Source organism: Episyrphus balteatus, chromosome 4, assembly GCF_945859705.1.
Source record: "Episyrphus balteatus chromosome 4, idEpiBalt1.1, whole genome shotgun sequence".
NCBI lineage: Eukaryota > Metazoa > Arthropoda > Insecta > Diptera > Syrphidae > Episyrphus > Episyrphus balteatus.
This window is the reverse complement of record NC_079137.1, coordinates 58,411,232-58,427,395: the sequence shown is the minus strand read 5'-3', so window position 1 is coordinate 58,427,395 and position 16,164 is coordinate 58,411,232.

Below are 16,164 nucleotides of genomic sequence, written 5' to 3'. Positions count from 1 at the left end.
AAACAGAAAATGTGGTTAATTCTACAAATTTATGTCACTATTAAAATTTTCAATTTAAAATTCCTTTGAAAAAGTGTCAAAACATCAGGGGGTCACGTTCACGCATAGCATGACTTTTATTTGAGTTCTGGAATATTGACATTATCCTTAAAATAAAATATGTTAAATTTTTTATTTTATTTTTTCAATCACCACTAAAAATAATAATCATATAGAAAACAATAAAAAATCAACTCTTTTGTTTTTGTATTGGTTTTGATTAATTAAAAAGGATATAATCAAAGCTTTAATTATTATATTTTCCCATTAATTTATAAATAAAAACAAAAAATTCATAGAATTTAAACAGATTTTAAATACATATTTAATATTAAATTAGGATGTTTGAATAATATACGTAGATAGACACAGATTAAATTTTAAAATTGATGCATTTACTCGTATTTCATATGTTATAGTTTAGTTATGTATGTGAGTAACGACACGATAGTGTTGTTATTTTAATTTGATATTTTTTTGTGAAAAATAATAACATAAGCTTTTTATGCGACAAAGGCAGTGTATGTATGTATTTTATTTCACATCAACAAGAGGTATATGTTTTCGTGTGAAACCAAAACTTACTATAAAGCTATAAGCTTTAAATAATATTGTGTTTGCATTTCGAGAGGATTAAATTTTAGACCAATATTATATGGAGATAATCAAACAACCATGATAAAATCAACAAGTTTATGCTATTTTTTGTTATTATTTCTGCAGTTATTGGGCAAATTTGAAAATGAACTGGAAATCAAAGAGTTGGTAAAAAGATAGGTAATATAAAACTGGAAATTCAATCAATACCGTTCTGTTGGCAATCGTGTTAAAAATTATTTTTGCTTATGCATGATTTCATTATACTTTTGGGAATAGTCAACAAAAAATTTCGAATTTTTAAGGATTTTTTTTAATTAAAATCCACAAATCCTTGGTAAAATAAAATGCAGAGTTGTACGTACTACGTACTTGCTCTTATAGTATTTTAGATAACCATTAGTAAATTAAGTCTTTTGATAATGTTGTCAGAAGGAAAACGAAAGGCAAAAAAAAAGTGTTTTGTTTTTTTTTTTCCAAAATGTTAATACATTTAATAAGAATTACTACTTTTTACAGAAAAAACTTATTCCGAATTTGACGAAAAGTACGAGATTATAATGTTGTAGCCTTTAATACAATTTTTGAAATAGGCGTTTTTCAATCCAAAAAAAAAAAATTTTCTTAAAATTTCGATCTTATAACACTATTTGGATCTGATTTCACAACACAAAAATTGTTCAAGGTTACCGTTACTGAAAAAGTACATATATACAGGGTGTCCCAAAAGTTAACGTCAAAACGAAAACGGTAGATAGGGTAGGTGGTGACAGTTATTAGAAAAATAATAAAAAAAATAGCAGCCATATATTTTGGGAGTTATGGGCATTTGAAAAAAAGTCGAACAAATGGTCACCCTGTGACGGTTTTTCATGTGCCGTGACTACAAATCTTAATTTTTCTCATTTTTACTTGCGATATAGGTACTATAGGGCAAGTTTATTATTCGTAAAAAAAATCGAACTCGAGATAACAATTTTACATGACATTACGATGATGGAGAATGCCAAAAAAGTGGGTCTGGCAATTCTGTCTGTCTGTCTGTCTGTCTGTCTGTCTGTCTGTCTGTCTGTCTGTCTGTCTGTCTGTCTGTCTGTCTGTCTGTCTGTCTGTCTGTCTGTCTGTCTGTCTGTCTGTCTGTCTGTCTGTCTGTCTGTCTGTCTGTCTGTCTGTCTGTCTGTCTGTCTGTCTGTCTGTCTGTCTGTCTGTCTGTCTGTCTGTCTGTCTGTCTGTCTGTCTGTCTGTCTGTCTGTCTGTCTGTCTGTCTGTCTGTCTGTCTGTCTGTCTGTCTGTCTGTCTGTCTGTCTGTCTGTCTGTCTGTCTGTCTGTCTGTCTGTCTGTCTCTATCTGGAGCTGCAGCCTACACGAGTGAAGTAATTTTCTTCAAACTTGGTAGTTAGCAGTTTTTGGGGATTCCCTAGAGGGGAAATTGAAATTTTTTTTTTATGACCAAAACTAACGGTACCTGTCAAATAACGGAAATAGAAAAGTTAATTTTTTTCAAAAACGGCTCTAACGATTTTGATTAAAATTTTTGTGTGTAGTACAACACATAAGAGCCAACTTTTGAAATAAAAAAAATATTTTTTGTACAGTTATTAACGGTACCTGTCATTGAACGGTTTTTTTCGTTTCTGAATATCTCGTACAAAATTAACCCGATTTAAATGAAAATTTTTATACAAAAGTGTGTAAGTAAAAATAATAATAAAATTTTAGAAAATTTTCAAAAAACGCATTTTTGGTTTTTTTAAAAATATTTCAAAATTTTTTTTTGAAAAATCAATTTTTTGAAAACGGATCAATGAAAAATTTTGAAATTTAGTTTTTATGTGTAAATTAATTATTTCTTCAAAATGGCATACCAACTTTTTTTTTGAAAAATGTTAAAAAAATTTTATATATAAAAAATTATTTTTTTAAAAAACGGCTCCTACAATTTTCGAAAATTTTTTTCTAAAAATACCTTTTTATACAAGAAATAAAATGGCATATTTTTTTTTTTTTTAAGATAATTTAAAACGGAGTTTAATTAATTATAAAAACAGATTTAATTTTTTTATACTACTTATGAAATTTGAAATTTCTTGAATAAAAAGCTTTAACATTATTGTTACTTTAAGCATAAGAGCAAGTACGTGCGACCCCAGTCGTACAATTTATTTTCTTTTGTTACGGAACCTTGAATAACCTTGCTATCAAATGCATTCAAAAATTTTAACTCAGCTGCATCAGTTTTAAAGAAAATATTACTTTTTTACCCAACTTAGTACTAAAAAATTTTACATGACTCTAATTCAATGAGCCGTAGTGTAAAAAAATGCACTACGATGTTTCGGAAAGTTGCCTTAAAAGTTGGTGTGTTCAATTCTCTTTTCAAAATGGTATAACATTGTTGGAAATATTTCATAAATAACCGAGATACATTTTTTTTTCTTAAGAAATCCGACTTTTTTATGAGGTAATTTTTTCATATTATTCAAGTTTCAGAACCTTTCAGAATACAAAAACTTAAATAATATGGAAAAATTACCTAAAATAAAGTCGGATTTCTTAAGAAAAAAAATTTTATCTCGGTTATTTATGAAATATTTCCAACAATGTTATACCATTTTGAAAAGAGAATTGAACACACCAACTTTTAAGGCAACTTTCCGAAACATCGTAGTGCATTTTTTTACACTACGGCTCATTGAATTAGAGTCATGTAAAATTTTTTAGTACTAAGTTGGGTAAAAAAGTAATATTTTCTTTAAAACTGATGCAGCTGAGTTAAAATTTTTGAATGCATTTGATAGCAAGGTTATTCAAGGTTCCGTAACAAAAGAAAAAAATGAGAAAAATTAAGATTTGTAGTCACGGCACATGAAAAACCGTCACAGGGTGACCATTTGTTCGACTTTTTTTCAAATGCCCATAACTCCCAAAATATATGGCTGCGATTTTTTTTTATTATTTTTCTAATAACTGTCACCACCTACCCTATCTACCGTTTTCGTTTCGACGTTAACTTTTGGGACACCCTGTATAAAAGTATTTTGTTATAAAAAAATGCATTTGATAACTTTTTTCCTGATGAAAAATTTAAAATAAAAAATCTGAATTTGTACTTATTTGAAGGCGAAGTCAAGCCAATAAGTGTAATAAGTACAATTTAGAAACAAAAATAACTTTATTTGAAAAAGATTACGTAATGCAACCCAAACAATAGTGGACATTTTCTTTATAAAAAGTCGTACCTTATAGCACCAAACAATGTCCAACATTTTTTGTGTATTGTACATACTTAAAAAAAAAATATTCTTTAAAATAATAATAAAAACTTAATTGTTGAAAAAATTATTAAAAAAAACCGCGTATTAAATGCGCTTTTACATACGGGTCCCTATGGTGTATACGTAACGTTTTTTTTATTGAAAATCTTTGTCACACAGGTCAAAAAACATTTCCTTTTAACGTTATGAAAGATTTTGGAGGCTGATAATAGGAAAATTCGCTATTTTAAAAATTCCATCAGGTTTTACAATGCTCTTTTTTTATTAAATTATGTATTAGTTTGCACTTAAATTTTATATTTTTACATTCTTAATAAATTTTTTATTTTTTTTTTTTTTTTTTTTAATATTAGCAGTTATTTTTAAGAAATAGAAAATCAAAGTTCAATGAGGTTTTATCGACAGCGTTGAATGGCTTTTTTTTATAAAGAAAGGACTTATTTTTGTTCTGGCTCATGTAAAAGAAAATTTCTCAAACAAAAGGGGTTAAAACATGAGTATGAACTTAGCGAAGCACTTCTTTTCGCAAGTTTAATATTTTCTTACTATTTTATTGCTAATAAGTAGCAAAATCAAAATTTCAGTTACATCCTTATAACCAACAAAATATTAAATTACTCCCAATTGGATTTGCAAAAAGTGCTTCGCTAAGTTGTATATGACTACTTTAAAGTCAATGGCAACACTTTTCTCAAGTACTCAACTAGATAAATAAAGTAAATATATTTTATTATCTAAAAGAATAGTAAATTGCATAACGTCGAATATACATATTTCAAAAATTTACTACAAAACGAAAAGAACTACAATATCCTTTCTCTTTTATTTAAAAAATATATATGAACTATGCATGAAAGTACTGTTAAAAGGAGGTTACGTCATGGTACGCATAATATACCAAGAATACATTTTAAGAATATGCATTTAAAAATAATATGTAATTTATATCAACTAGAAAAGAGACTAGAAGACAACTATACACCATTATGTACAGCCACAACCAAAAACTCTGCTTTATACCAGCATCAGACCATCACGCTTCCGAAAAAATGGTTACATTTTGCGGTGTGGTGTGTTTTGAGGAAGAACCTTCTGCATATCCTTCCTTTTACATTGCTATTATAAAAAACGTTGCTTTAGTATCTTCTCTATTAACGGTGACCAGGCGAGCTTTTTTTTGTGTCACAAATAAAAATTAAAAAATTAATAATTTTTTTTTAAATTTTTTAAATTTTTTAAAACTTTTTAAATTTTTGGTGGAAATGACAAAAAAGTTGTAGATATTTTTTTTTTTTTTAATTTCAGGAAAAGTATCTTACTTTTAATTGAAAAAAAAAAACAAAAACTAAGACAAAGATGGTCACCATAATTATCAACCTTACCGTTTGGTTAAGTACTATTCTACACTATTCCTGGTGGCGGGCGCCTCTTAGCCAACCATATGATGAAATGAGTTAGTGAACTGAGCTGATAGGATAAGAGGTATGAAATGTGGTGTTTTAGGGTGGACACACAAGAAGAAAAAAAATGGTAAATTAAAAAATTTGCAACACAAAAAACGGATGGGCAGGAAAAAAAATATTATAATTTAGCGCAGCAAATTATGTTTGGGTCGTTGGGTGTTGGCTGTGGGTGAAGCTGTTGGCTTTAGAATTGCGGATAATGCGCGCATATACGAACGATATTCACTCGTTCTTTCTGGTCAGTAAAAACCAACTTAGTTAGCTTGATTTTTCGCAATATACCACATGTGTCCTGCAGCGTTTTCTTTCCAAGATTTTATAAAAGAGATAAGGCCAAGGGTAGTCCCAGTCATCCTGCTGCTTGACCAGAATATACCACCTCTATATTGTGTGTTGGCTCTGGCTTGGTGCATATATCCTTAGTCAGTAAAGTACCAGATGGCTGCAAAAATACCAAAATCAGAGTTCATTTGTTTGGCTTAATTTTCGCATCTATATAATTAAATGCTTTTAGCTTGTATAGTTTTTTTTTCTGTGTGTGTGTGTTCATTTTGTGATGTCCTTTATCCTTTGCAACCATACCAGGAGTCAACCCATTTCTGTCTCATTTAAGTAGCACTCAGTTCCACAAATGAAGAAACATGAATAAAAATGTAAAATATGTGACTCTGGGTTTGTTTTTTTTTTGGTTTGCTTCGTATTTGCTGAGATTCTTTTCGTGGTACAAGTTTTGAGTAGAAGGGTTTTTTGCTGTTCATTGTTGTTGTTGTTTTTTTTTTTAATTTTTTTGTGTTTTTTATTAGACTTGGCTATGGCAACACTACTTGAGGTTGATTATGAGAGTTTGCAGTTTGAATTTAAATAAATGAGTTGAGAGCTGATTAAAAGTTTTTTTTTTTTGTTGTTTTGTTTAGCCCTCATCATCATGCAACGAAGCACTTTTTTTAGTAAAAAAAAAATGTACAAATAAAAAAACTCTTAAATTGAAAAAGAAATTTCCGAAATAATTGTAGTCTGCATGTTCTCCTCATAATACTCTTTTTTTTCGATTCTCAACTTAAGGCACAAGCTTGTTATAATATTCTATGAAAATGGATAAAAAAAACTACGATTTCCACTTCTAAATGGTTCAACGAATTGAATTGCTATGAACACAAGTTTATTATAAGCTATAAAGTTTTATATTTTGTTCCATGAAAAAAAAAAATAACCTACAAACGTTTTTACTAGAAATTATGTTTAAAAACATAATTTATTATTCTAGCGATCATCAAGGAAAAACTAAAATTCAGAGAAATACACTATTTTGCATAATTTTCACTGAACTATTTTGTGTGTTTTGTTTAAAGAGTAAGTCATAATAATTGGTCATAATTTAAAAAAAAAAAGCTAATGAAGAATTTGACTTTTCATAGAATATAATTCAATGAATGTAGGTATGCTTTGAGAAAATTTAATAATTATTTTTTTTTGGGTTAATAAGAGTTTTGTAGTTATTTTACATGCTTAACCAGTTTTGTGGAAAAATCCTTACTAGGGTTATGTAAGTTTTGAATATTCTTGATTTCCAAATAGAACTTTAATTAGAATAAAATTTCATCAAAGTGAAAGAATGCTGTTTGAAATACAAGAGAGTTTAATATGAAAATTTCAAACATTTTGGTCCGCTGTTCATTAGGGTGGGTCAAAAAAATGGAAATTCGTTTTTTTGATTTGGTACTTCGAAAACTCGATTGCTAGACACCTCTAGAATATACTCACCAAATATGAGCTCTTTATCTTAATGGGAAGGTCCTCCGCTTTTCAATTTTCCATTTTTACATCAAGCTTTTACCAAAAAAAAAATATATTTTTTATTTATTGATTAGCCAATTTTTTTTACATATTCTTGTAGAAAATTGAACGCTCTACAAAAAAGGTTAAATACACTTTTTTGAATTATCTAACCGTTTAGTAGATATTTGAGGTCCAAAAATCGAGAAAATCTTTAAAAATTCGTTTTTTGTTCTGAATTTTGTAACAAATTGAAAAATTATAATAATCAAACACGCATGACATATTCTTGTAGGAAACAGATTGCTCCACAAAAAAGGTCTTATTAACTTTTTTTATTAATCTAACCATTTGAAAGATATTCGAGGTCAAAGTAAAGCAAAAATATAAAAACTTTTTTTTACTTTTCAAAATTTTCTAATTCATTGAAAAGTCATTATTATTAAATTAGTAAGATTGATTATTGTAGGGGCTTAAATGTTTTACAAAAAAGTCCTTGGCCTCAAATTGGTTACTTTAAGCGTTTAGAAGATATTCGCATCCAAGTCGCAATGCATAGGGACCATAAGAAAACTATTGAAATCAGTGGGCATTGAGCTCATATTTTTTGAGTATATTCTAGAGGTGTCTAGCAATCGAGTTTTCGAGGTACCAAATCAAAAAAACGAATTTCGATTTTTTTGACCCACCCTACTGTACTAAAAAGTTTTTCTTAAATAAAGATTTTAAATTTCAAATTGCTGTATCAGAGAATTCAATACGACAATTTTCAACAATTTGAAAAAAAAACCCTCAAAAATTCAAATTTTTTTTTCAATCCTTTTACTTATTTTGGGAAAGGAAAATCCGCGATAGGTTCAATAAAATCAATGGTATAAATAGGACCCTTATACGAATTTTACTTAAAATGTTGCATTTTTCATGGAAATTACGAATAATATACATAAGTCTATAAATTTTTTTCATGTAAAATATTACTTTGAGATTGGGGGCAGGAACCTAAAATCTCTATAAAAATATCATTCCTAAAAAGGTGTTTTTTTAATGAAATTTGGTAATAACATTACATTATGGGAAACAAAATAAATAATCTTCATAAAATAATTTTGGGTGGAAGGGTGTTTTTTTTCGAATACCTAAGGAGCACATTCCCGAAAAACCATTGATTCGTGAATAAAAAACTTAGGTATGTTGCATTGATATAGACGTTATTTTTGTAATGGAAACAGATATAAAATGAGCTTCTGGTTTTTTTTTTTTTTTAATTGAAGAAAACAAAAATTCATCCGTTTAAAATCTCTACATTTCCCTTGCTCGAAAAATACAATTTCATCCAAGATAATTGTATGACCTCTATAGATACTTCATTACTATCCTAATGTAACATTATTACTAGGTTAAAATGGGGTGCCATTTTAAAAATGTATTCTTTGTAGCAAATACATATACTTACGCTTTTTTCACTAAAAAAAAACACCCTTTCACCCAAAACTTCATTTTATTTTTGATCTTGTTGACAAACTGAACTTTTATACTACTGCTCTAAGAAGTTCTACTTTAATCATTGGCTTTCTGGGCTTATAACAGAATTTACTCCCTCTTCGAAAAAAAACGCCCTTTCACCCAAAAGTATTTTACTTTATTTTATTTAATAAACCTGACAAACAGTGGAAGATACCGCCATAGGACGACCTATATCATGGTTACACATTTGACAGTTACATTTTCATAAAGATAGTATTTAAAGAAAAAGGGTTGTCACGCTTTAAAGTTATTTTTTTTTATTTTTCGACTTCGCGAGCTTAGAAATAAATAATTATATTAAACCTATGCCAGAAACAAATCACTTTAAAACTTTGAATATTCAGGATTTTTAGAAACTTGAGTAAAGTAAACCTAAGTGAATTTAGAAAAAGGTCAAAACCCTATTTTCTTAACAAAAGGTGAAAGATTGATCTTAAACTCACACATTAAAATAAAAAATATGGACGTTTAAAAGTGGTCAAAACCGATGATGTTTGAAAAATAATTCACCAAAAATTGACATGAAAGGTATACATAATAAATAACACGCCACTTCTTTTTCAAATTTTGGTTATTTTTTGACTTTCTTGATTTAAAAAATAAAATATGTATCACATTTTCATATTTCAATTACAATGCATGTCAAAAAAACAAAACAAATATTCTAATTGCATTCCTCGTGACCTAGTAAAGCTGCATATTTTGTTTTTTTTTTTGTGCTTTTTTAGACCTTTGTCACACAAAATATTTGTTTTTCGTTTGAATCCTAAAGACTCCAAGTATTTCAAAAATAGCGTTTTTCACATTTTTTTCACTCGGACATCCATTTAAAGAATACTTTTTAATTATGTAGCTTTAAGAATTTTTTAAACCTTATTTATTTCTAATTGAACTTTTTGTTGTCAATTAAAACCTTTGGAAAATTGAAGAAGCTAGAATTTTTGTAATGACTTAAGGTCTAAAAAAACGGATTTTGAGAAACAGATTTTGAGGGTATATTGAAAAAATAGGGTATTCAGTTTTATTATGTTCAATATGATACGTAATTTAAATATTTTTATTTGGACGCCTTTTGGGGAGGGCCTTTTAAAAGGTCGCTTGTGGGCAGCCATGCAATGGTTTTAATATTGAAATAATTCTAATATCTTTTTAGCATTTACTAAACATATTCGTTTTTTTAAGGGTGTGATACATTGAATTTTTCCAGGTGCCCAAAAAATGGTAAGGACCCTCAGAATTATGCAAAAATCCACTTAAACTAATACAGATTCCAATTGTTTTAGAATAAATTATTTCTCCATGAATGTTCATCCAAGGAATTAATCTTGAATCGTTTCATTTTAGTACAAAAAACTGCTGTGTGGTACAAGAAGCTAATTATCCTAGTCCTTGTTGTAAGTTGTATAATGTAGAATTTTGTCAATGGCTGAGAAGACTACATCTTAATCTAATCATAAATTAAAATCTATAGCCTCCTTCAAATGCATGCTCCTCACTCGTTAAACGTGTTTTATAAAATTTCCACCTGCCAACATATACACAATAAGAACATTAAAAAAAAAAAAAAATCTTAATATGCAAACCATTAAAAGGATACCCTAATTATTTTAACTCAAACAATCACAGGCAATCAATCATTGTTGTCACACATGCTTTTAATGTGTTAATGTGGTTTCACCTCAAACCCAAAATGTGACTAAATTATCCTTTGACTACGACGACACGTACACAAACACATATGTATGTAACTTTAAGTATGCCTCCTTTTTAATTAATCCTAGAATAACTTTAACATTTGCTTTATTTTTCCTTGCAATGATAAATTAATCCTTTATTTATTACTCCGAACCGAACCACTTACCGTAAATTTACAACTTTAATAAATAGACAACATTTCATTCGGAATTACAATCCATTACTCAAAAAATCTGAAGCACTAGGAGCAAATAGTCGTTTATATATACACAGAGATAACGAAATTAACTTTTCAAGAGTATTACTATACTACAGAAAATGATTTATATTTTTTTTTTGTATGTTTTTTTTAAGACAACAAGTGTTGTCTGATTTTATCTGTTGTATTTTTGTACTACCAACACGAGATACGAGTATAATATATTTGCCATATTTCTGACTTAATGCATCTGCACCATCATATCGAGAAGTTTAAATTAAAAATTAATTAATTTCTACGAGGCCAAGAGGCAGGCTATAAATATTCAATACTTTATGTTCAGTATTTTGGCTCTGGAAAATTATTTAATTTTCGAAAATTTAAGGATTTTTTATGCGAACTGCAATGATTTTGTTCTGACTTGATTTTTATGTTTTCAAAAAAATGAGAGTATTAAATTTTCTTAAAAATTAAACATAAACATTTTTTTTAAATATTGAGTTCCATGAAAAAATTGTGACAGAATTTATGCAATTTCATTAAAGATTTCGATAGACGAAAAAGTAAACCATTAAAATTATTCCAAGGTCTGAGAAGTTTGTGGAAAAGAGTTGCGTCTATCAAATTAAGTATTATTTGTATTTCTCCTGAAATTGAATGGCTCTATCTAAGTAAACATCGCCTTAATTTAGAGGTATATTATACTGACCAGAGAGAGCATTTGTGTGGTTAAAAGATTATTTATCTCATGCTATTTTGCCACTCATAAATTTCAATGATTTATTGCTTTGTCGATATTGTTAATTAAATGGCCAACTACAGTGGTGGTTTTGATTAAAGAAAAACACTGTGCGGACATTAGACATTGCAGTTAGGGGATTCATATACTCTTCTTTCTAAACAAATTTTTAGAGATGCCGCGAACATTCGGCCACTATTCGGTATTCGGCCTATTTTTCTGGTATTCGGTATTCGGCCGAATAGTTTAACTATTCAGCCGAATACCGAATACTAAATAGGGAAGAAAAAAGATATAAATTATTATTCCAAAATGTGTGTTTTATTATAAAATTGTAATTTTAGTACTTATAATCTAATAAAGGCAAGTTGTGGTGAATGAAAACTATTTGTTCCGCATTTGTTGAGTATCTCACTTCGAAAAATAGTCTTTTACTATAAACACTTCGCTGGCTGAGAATTATAAGGGTGTATTTCATACAAAATACAAAAAATGAGTTTTATACACCAAAATTAGAAAAAAATTAATGGCGACGGCACAGGTAAAAAAAAACATACAACTTTCATGACTTCACATACATGTATTAATATAATAAGGTTCTATGTTATTCAAATTGCAACATAGAACCTTTTTAATGATTTTTTCAAACAAAAAAAAGAGTGTGTGTACACATGTACACGCGACTGAAGTTATACTTCTGATTCAGTATATGTAAATGAATTTCATTTGATATTTTTAATTTCTATTATTAAAATAATTAATCCACACTTCGTTTTTTTTAACATTTTTATCAAGTGAACAATAAATTAATTCTTTCATCCTCCTTGCGTCCATGTAGTTTTCAATTTATTCTGTGAAATTTACACATGTTGTGCGGTTCAGAACGTACGGTATACGCTTAACGAAACTAAATGAATTGCGCATAAATGTGCGATATGGTAATTTTATGAGAATTGTGTGTGCTTCAGCACTAGTAGTAGCAATATGGAACTTGCAGGGTTGCTACAAAGCTCAAAAGTGAGCTGAGCTCAGCTCACAGCTCAGCTCAAATTTTGAGCTAGCTGACTTTTGAGCTATGTACCATAGCTCAGCTCATTTGAGATGAGCTGAAAGTGAGCTGAGCTGATGGTTGAGCTGAGCTGTTGGGTGAGCTAAAGTAAAGTGAGCTGAGCTGAGCTGTGATGGGTGAGAGGATACATTGATTATTATTATTTGGAAAGTATAATGAAATATTAAGATATTTTAAACTTTTATATAATACCATAGCTTAAGATGTTTGGTTCTAGTTATTAATGGAATTATTTTAGCACATGGATATTTTTATAAATAAAACAGATAATTTTTCGTGATCTTTCTCTTGGTTTTTTTAACCCTAGAAAGATAATCATAATATACGTCTCAGAGACGTATGATTCTAAAAAAGATTTTTGGTCTTATGTTAACACTTTTTGTCATATTTATATTTATTTAACTCATTACTTAGATTATTTTAAAGAAGTGATATAATAAATCAAATCAATTTAACAAAAACCCAGAAATTTGAATTGAATTAGATAAAACACGCCATACATCTTACAGACGTATATTATCTTTCTAGGGTTAATAGTAAATATATTTCTATTTTTTTTAGTAAAATATTTCTTTTTTTATCATACAAAAAAATCAGGTACAATCCGGTTTTACGACTTTTTTCAAAATTCCCAGAGAATCGCGTTTGAAAGTTGGGGTACATTTTTTTTTCGAAAAATCCCCGAATCTTTGAACGCTCCTGGAAGCTAAACCGCTTGAGATCAATTTTTGGGAGTGGTGCCAAATGATAGCTTGTGTCATGGGCCTACGCTTTGCACATTATCAGATTTTTTAAAAATCGCCTTCCATGTTAAACCGCCACATCATGCCTTTTTTTTTCAGAATCGTGTCTATTTTTTTTTTACTTTTAAGTTCTCCCGGTTTGAGAACGCGTGGACCTACAGGGATGGGAGTTGTACCCAAATGTAGGTTAGTTAGGTTAGTAGGTTAGTCCCCGCTACCTTTTGGCATCAAAAATTTTATTTTCATTTTCTTCAAAATTCCGCGATATAGGCGTTCGAACGCTTTGATGTGGTGCCATATAAAAGCTTATATTCTCAGCTACCCGAAAGTGGTATAATCCGGTTTTTCGATTTTTTTCAAAATTCCGAGAAAATCGTGTTTGAAAGTTTGGGTAAATTTTTTTTTCGAAAAATCCCCGAATCTTTGAACGCTCCTGGAAGCTAAGCCGCTTGAGAGCAATTTTTGGGAGTGATGCCAAATGATAGCTTGTGTCATGGGCCTACGCTTTGCACATTGTCAGATTTTTAAAAAATCGCCTTGCATGATAAACCGCCACATCATGCCTATTTTTTCAGAATCGGGCTCAACTTTTTTTTTACCTTTAAGTTCTCCTGGTTTGAAAACGCGTGTACCTACAGGGATAGAAGTTGTACCCAAATGTAGGTTAGAGTCCCCGCTACCTTTAGGCATCAAAACATTTTTTTTCATTTTTTTCAAAATTCCGAGATATAGGCGTTGGAAGTTGGGGCGCTCACTTTCAGCTCAGCTCACTCTCAGCTCAGCTCAAATGAGCTAAGCTATGGTACCTAGCTCAAATTTGAGCTGAGCTGTGAGCTGAGCTGAAATTTTAGCTTTTTGCAACCCTGGCAACTTGCCACATGTAACTTGCCACATGCAACTTGCCACACGCAACTTGCCACATGCAGCTTGCCACATGCAACTTGCCACATGCAACTTGCCACATGAAACATGTAACTTGCTACGTGTTGTGTGTTTTGTTTGCCGTACTGCGGCGTACTGCATTTTTAAATACTAAAGTACTGCGTACTCTAAAGGTGAAACGACAGCCCTGCTACCCAGGGTGATCGCGTCATAATCCCTTTGACATTCTTGTCAAAAAGTAAATTTTCATACCCACCCTCCCATAAGAAGTATAACTTCAAAAACACATTGATTTAAGTTACATAGAACTTTTTTACGCAAATTTTTCAAAATGAAATCTTATGGAAATGATCTTTTTTCTAACTTAAGTAAAAATAAAAGATCTTTTGATGTTTTTGCTGGTATTGAACAACAGGGATGGAGTCGGCTAGCTTGATAGTCAATAAATGACAGTCAAAAACGACGATTTTGCTCCATAATTCGTCGTTTTTGACTATCAACTATCGACTATAAAGTTAGCGGACAGGCTTTTGCTTAACAGCATAGAATTTTTGTATCTCGTTCTGTACTCTTTAAACCAAAATATGTACTATCCAACCTTAACTTTTGCAATAATTCATAACCTAGATATTCTTACATCATATTTAATTTAAAATACTGTTTTTTGTGTGCCAAGAATTGGAATTGGAAGTGATTTTTTGAAAACTTTTTTTTCATAATCGAGGTTGGGAATTTCATAGTTCGTATTAATAGACCAAAAGTTAAAGAAACACTTAGATTCCTTAACTTTAAATAAAAGAAGTCACCTTAGTACCCAAAACTTGAAGCAAATTTACTTACGTTATACATGGAGACAAATAAGCAACTTAGAAACAAGATGATACTCCTCTAAAATCCAATCCTCTTAAATTCATAAGATTTCTAATAAAAATAAGTAAAATTTGTTTAAACATTTTTAAAATCAAAGTGCACTTCATTTTAATTAGAAGTGTATATACCTGCTAAGATTGAAATGATTTTTCATAAATTTTATGCGTACTTATTAGAATTAAAAGATTAAATAAACTTTAAATTTTTTTTGGCATAAATTTTGCACCGTAGATGATTGTTTTAAGACGACTGTCTTTCTGACAAAAAAGCATGCAAAAATCCGATTGATTTAATACAAATTCTAAATGTTTTTAGCATGTCTTTTTTCTGTGTACCTAATTCAACAAAAGTAGGAATTGTTGTTTTCTATAAATGCAACAACGTGATTTGTGGTATTTCTTTTCTGTCATTTAAAATAGATTTTGACTGTTTTGTGCAAAACTTGAATAAAATTAAATTAAATCAAAGCCTATTTCACGATGAAGTCACTTTTTTCATATAAAATGCATTTATTACATGTAAGCTCTTTATAACTATAAGGTTCTATGTTGAACATAGAACCGTTTTCAAATTTTTTTACAAATTTTTTCATAAAAAGGTTCTATGTCATTTTCTAAAAATGCTCATAGAATCCTTTTTTGTGGTGAAATTAATGTTTTTTTCATGGTTTTATGATTTTTTTAGGGTGCTTTATAAGATTACATCAATACTTTACTGCTATGTAACTATTTTATCCAAAAACCAGCCTTAAAAAAACTTTGAGTTTGATTTTCTCAAAACTAAGGTGAGTTGACATACAACCCTATAATTCTCAGCCAGCGACTTGAAATTTTTGAAATTACCAACGTTTTTTTTTTCTGAGTGACCTTGGCCGAATATTCGGCGGCCGAATATTCGGTATTCGGTATTCGGCCAAATCAATGTTCGCGGCATCTCTACAAATTTTGGTTGTATGTTCTTAGAGTGTATTTTTTTTTATAAATCAATTTCTTAAAATATAAGTGAAGGATTTTTCTTTGGAAATTTAGAACTTCCTGTTAATGTTTAGGTTCTGGATAGATAGGCTTTTTCGTGGAACAAATTACAGGAAGGTTGACTTTTTCACAAGGACTGCAAGAAAGTTTTATGAATTTGTTGGAGTAATTAATTTGTATGTGTTGAGATTCGATTTCTAAATTCAGTCCTGCTTCTTCTACTTAGTAAATTTTGTGGATTCAAAACTATGCATTTTACAGTGATGTAATATTTCAAAAATGTTGTCTACTAGAAATTTTAAAAGTTATTTGAAAATTCTGT